The sequence below is a fragment of the Phyllostomus hastatus genome, unplaced genomic scaffold (genome assembly GCF_019186645.2).
Source record: "Phyllostomus hastatus isolate PE091 unplaced genomic scaffold, TTU_PhHast_1.1 phas_contig_16, whole genome shotgun sequence".
Taxonomy (NCBI): Eukaryota; Metazoa; Chordata; class Mammalia; order Chiroptera; family Phyllostomidae; genus Phyllostomus; species Phyllostomus hastatus.
In genome coordinates, this window is record NW_025333643.1 from 13,516,003 (window position 1) to 13,521,396 (window position 5,394).

At 37.1% G+C, this 5,394-nt stretch overlaps 1 non-coding gene and 1 pseudogene across 1 annotated transcript; one reads left to right on the forward strand and one right to left on the reverse strand.

The window, feature by feature from the left end:
* Nucleotides 1-2,209: 2,209 nt before the first annotated feature.
* Nucleotides 2,210-2,766, reverse strand: LOC123814272 (annotated as a pseudogene).
* Nucleotides 2,767-3,636: 870 nt separating this feature from the next.
* On the forward strand, nucleotides 3,637-3,922 carry LOC123814621. Its single transcript, XR_006784957.1, has one exon. It is a non-coding gene; the product is annotated as a small Cajal body-specific RNA 13 (non-coding RNA).
* Nucleotides 3,923-5,394: the final 1,472 nt, after the last annotated feature.

Genomic DNA, 5,394 nt, shown 5'->3' on the forward strand with positions numbered 1-5,394 from the left:
AAAGGGAAACTTCCCCAATCTGGCAAAGCAAATAGGCTTACAGGAAGTCCAGGAAGCTCAGAGAGTCCCAAAGAAGTTGGACCCAAGAAGGAACACACCAAGCACATCATCATTACATTACCCAAGATTAAAGATAAGAGAATGCTAGAAGTGGCAAGAGAAAAGGAGACAGTTACCTACAAAGGAGTTCCCATCACACTGTCAGCTGATTTCTCAAAAGAGACCTTGCAGACAAGAAGGGGCTGGAAAGTATTCCAAGTCATGAAAGGCAAGGACCCACATCCAAGATTGCTCTATCCAGTAAAGCTTTCATTTAGAATGGAAGGGCAGATAAAGTGCTTCTCAGATAAGGTCAAGTTCAAGGAGTTCATCATCACCAAGCCCTTATTATATGAAATGATAAAGGGATTTATCTAAGGAAAAGAAGACAAGGAATATGAACAGTAAAATGACAGCAAACTCACAATTATTAACAACCACACCTAAAACAAAAACAAAAGCAAACTAAGCAAACAAGTAGAACAGGAACAGAACCACAGAAATGGAGATCACATGGAGGGTTATCAACAGGGGAGTGGGAGGGGGAGAAAGGGATAAAAGTTACAGAGAATAAGAAGCATAAATGGTAGGTACAAAATAGACAGGGGGAGGGTAAGAATAATATAGGAAAAGTAGAAACCAAAGAACTTATATGTACAACCCATGGACATGAACTAAAGAGGGGGAATGTGGGTGGAGGGAGTGTGCAGGATGTAGGGGGGTGAAGAGGGGAAAATGGGACAACTGTAATAGCATAATCAACAAAATATATTTTAAAAATTTAAACAAGAAAAAAATGTCAAGAAAGGAGAAAGAAGAACATTTATGTGATTAATTGAAAAATTTTTGTTTGTTGTTGCAATAACATTGAACCCAAATGGGCTCACGCAGACTTGAAGAGAGATAACTTCAGGGCTTTCATACTTTATAAGGTGGTGGTATTTATACCCCCAGAAAGGAACAACAGATGCAGTGACAATTACGGAGGGCTCTCGATGACAATGGAAACATTCAGGAAGATTTGAGTAAAGTACCAAAAGGGATAAAATTGGATATATTTCTCGTCTTTGTAATTCTTAAGGACATAGTATTTTACACACGAGTAAGAGTCCAAATATTAAAAAGTAATTACAATACATTCACAGACATTTATATATGGTATGTACCAGAGACTCCATTTATTATGTGCCATGAAGTACATGTTAAACTACAGTATATACAATTTCTCCCACATATTTTCCTGGCCCAGTTGAATTTATCTAGGTCAAAAACTTCTGTAAAGGGACAAAAAGTAGATCAGTGGTTGCCTGGGGGCAGAGGAGGGAGTGTGGATTAATGTCATTTATTTTTGAAATTGGATTTTTGAGATCCATGGGCTTGTTTAATCAACAACAGACTTTTAGTCTAGTAATTTACATATAATTATTCTTTCTTTTCAGCTTATGGTTGTCTCAAAAGAAAAACATACATTCAAGAGGAAACTTTTTTGAGTAATGGTAGTGTTCTAAAACTGGATGGTGATAATGAATGACTTTTTAAAATGTTTTCCCCAAAATCCAAGGAATTTGAAAATAGGGCCCAATGCAATATTGAAACTTTGTACTAATATTAAAAATGCTTCTGTGTATTAACTTGTATGTGAAGTAGGTATTTGTGCATGACAATTGTTTCTAAAGAAAAATTACAAAAGTTAATCTATGTTTTGTTTTCATGACTATTTTATCTTACTGTTAATAATATGCTAGAATTTTTAAAGCCCAAGCAAAATAATTATGTCTATGATAAACATTTAATTCTATTTAGTAGATAAGCTTTAAGGTGTTATATTTAATCATTATAAGCACAAATATGAAAACATCTGTGTGGGCTCTTGCAGTTTATGCAAATTGCATATAATTATTCTCTACAGAGAACAGTTCATTTAGAATAAAAATTCTTAGCCTTGGCCAGGTGGCTCAGTTAGTTAGAGCATCATTCTAATACATTAAGGTTGTGGGTTTGATACCCAGTCAGGCCATAAATAAGAATCAACCAATGAGTGCATAAATAAGTGGGATGAAAAACAAATAGATGTTTCTCTATCTCTCTCTCTGGAATCAAAAATAAATAAGCAAATAAATAAATACTTTGTCTTTTTTAAACTTTAATTTGCATTTATTTTATGCTGAATTTATTCCCAGGTCATAAATTTTTGTTTCTTCAGTTTCATCTGGTATATCTTCATCTGTGCAACCTCCTCTTTTGGTTTAAAAACAACCTGCTATTTTTCTGTAAGGATCTTCTCAATGTGGCAGAGAGAGCTCATATATGTGTTAATCCGTCTATGAGCTCTCTAAATTCTGGGCCACATCTTGGAAGCTTTGTTCATCTGGATGTGCTCAATAACCAGAGACTGTACATCTAAACCCATAAATTCAGAATTTTTCTCTGCACTTTTAAGCACATGCAGTAAAAATTCAGCACTCTTCTTGGGCCACTGACCTCACATCCAGCCCCAATTTTTGGCTTGGTCACACCTACCAACTCCACCATTCTAATGACTGAATGGCACACTTTGCTTCTGTAAAGTGACATCCTTCTTCAGATACTTGGTGGCTTTTTCTGATATGCATACCCTTGATGGCCTGGGAAGTTTCACAAATGTTCTTAAACTGAACATAAAGATATGAACCTCTTGATTTGCGTGATTTTGCGGGCATTTTCTGGGTCAAGTGAGTAGCAAACCATCAAGCTGCTTACAGGAAAAACTAAAATAAAGTTCTTAAACTTGCTTTAAAGTATGTTTTTACCTTATTGTGAGTTACATAACATGGTCCTGAATATCATACCATAGGAAGCCACAACTTGATAAAATTTGACTTAACTTTTACTGCAAAATTTATATTAAACCTCTAAGTATATATCAGTTAAAATACCAAAAAAAAGTAATCATTTGTGTTCTCAGAAAAGTAGGCAACGTAATTAACTCACATTTTAATTTTTCTTTCATTAATTGAAGTATACTGATATCACAAATAGGAACAGGTAGCATCATCTATAAACCTGTACTTTTGTCAAACTTGCCAGATGCTGAGAGAGAAGTCACATTTTCAGGATGAGTTGCTATTAGGGTATAACTCAGGCTCCCTCCAGCCATGGGCCCTTTGCACACACTGGTAGCACTGTTAGTCATTGCTCTCATTCATCCCTCAGATTTCAGTTCTGGCATCTTTTCCTACAGAAAGTCCTCAGCCACGAGTCAGATCAGAATACTTTGTTATACACGTTCCTAGAGGCATTCATTTCCTTCAGAACATTTAAATTAATGATTATGCAATTGCAAACCACAGTCCTACAAAGGGGAACAGAGCCTGTGTCTGATTTTCTGGGTCAAACGAATAGTAATTCATTTTCAGAGGTCATCTCAGGCCTGCCCTCAGTCTTACCCTCCAGGGAAGCAGAACCTGTGTCTGGTTTAGCTCCTTATTACCTATATCTCTTTTTCCTAATGAGTGCCTGGCACATAGCAAATGCATAAAGTACTCACTGAAGATGGAAAGAAAGAAAAGAAAAACATACTAGATTATTTTCCTAGAGTCATCCTTCTTCAAGTCCAGCCAACTTTACTAAAAGTGAATGGGGGTGATTAAAGTTACATTTTTATTACCCTAGAGCACACCAAATTTGCAGAGAAAACATACTGCAGAGGAAGCTGAGTCATGACTGCTTGAGAACCTGCTGTTCATGTGCAATTCTCCTTTGATAGTTCCTGGGCACTGTTGTCACGGTGATGATGACTGTCCTGTGTCATTTTCTATTCACCAACACTAGGAGAAGCTTTGCAGTTCGGATATTGTTTAACAGATGGGGTAGCTTCTGTTGGACACTAAGTACTGCTACAAATTTAAAAATAAATAAATAAAGTTACATATTCAGAAAGCCATCTGATTGTGACCATATGCCTTGAGGTAAATCAATCAGACATGTTCTGGAATTTTAATCTTCAGGTGATTACGCAGGAGACAAACCCTTGGAAGTGTGGTTGGTAGTCAGCTGGAAGGTGTGAGGCCATGTGGAGATAAGCCATTAGCTTTTGTTCCATTGCCCTCCGCCCACCAAACAAAAGTTTTTCTTGATCCTGCATCTTCCTGTGGCCTTTTTCTTTATTTCCAGTCTTCACCAAATCCACTGTAGTCTAGCATCCACACTTCTGATCCCACTAAACTGCTGCAATTCTGATCACAAAAAGGTTCTGCCAGGCACAGGGTATGTCATAGCTCTTTATTGAATTCATTCATCCATTCACCAGATGGGTTTGAACACTCACTCTGTTCCAGAAACTGTGAAATATGCATTGGGTATACAGCAGTGAGCAAACAGATAGGGTCCCTTCCATCACATAGGCAAGATCATCTCCTACCTGCCAGGTCCAGGAGCCACATTGGCTACTTCTCAGCTTTTCTCCTACTTAATCTCTGCTGTAGTAGTCATGCCAACCATTTCCTCCTTGAAATTTGGGCAGTCATGAAGTCTCTTATCCCTGCTCTTCCTCTCCTTCCAGGACCACACTTTCTCAATCATTTTATAGTTTTTTTTCTTTTTGCCTCTTAAATATTGGAGTTTCTTAGAGTTCTATCATGGAGTAAGTACCTCAAAGTCAGTAAACCCTAAATTCAATTTCCCCCATCTCATTCACTTCTTTCCTTTCTTATTTCTTGTTCTTGTTAAAGCAGTACATGCCACCCAATCTCCCTCTCCCTTTCTGCCTCCACAGTCTCATCCAATGGTCAGAAAATCCAGGTAGTATTTTTCATCTGTAGTTCAATTCTGGTTTTTTAAAAAATATCTTCTGCATCTCTACTTCATTTTTTAAATATAGCAATAATAATAACTTTTAATGCCATTCTTTGCTAATTCTAACATTTGTGTGGGTTCCCAGTCAGTTTCAATTGATTGGTTATTCCTCTTACTATGGACCATGTTTTCCTACTTCTTTGCATGTCTGGAAATCTTTACTTGGATGCCAGCCATTGTAAATTTTACCTGTTGCATACTGAGTCTTTTTATATTTCTATAAGTCTTATTGAGCATTGCTCTGGCATGCAGTTATAGAAACATGAAACAGTTTTATGTCTTCAGGTCTAGTTTTCTTGATAAGTTAGTCAAGTCACAAGCAGTGTTCAGTCTAGGGATAATTATTCTGGAGTACTGAGACAAAACCTTCCTGTTTGATCTGTCCAATGAACGAATTATTAGTTTTTTCTAGTCCAGGTGGTGGGAAGAGGTACTGCAAGAGTATTAGGTCCTGTTCTCTCTAATCCTTAGAATGGTTCTTTCTCTGGCCTCACACCTGTGCTGATCAATCAGCACTCTGAT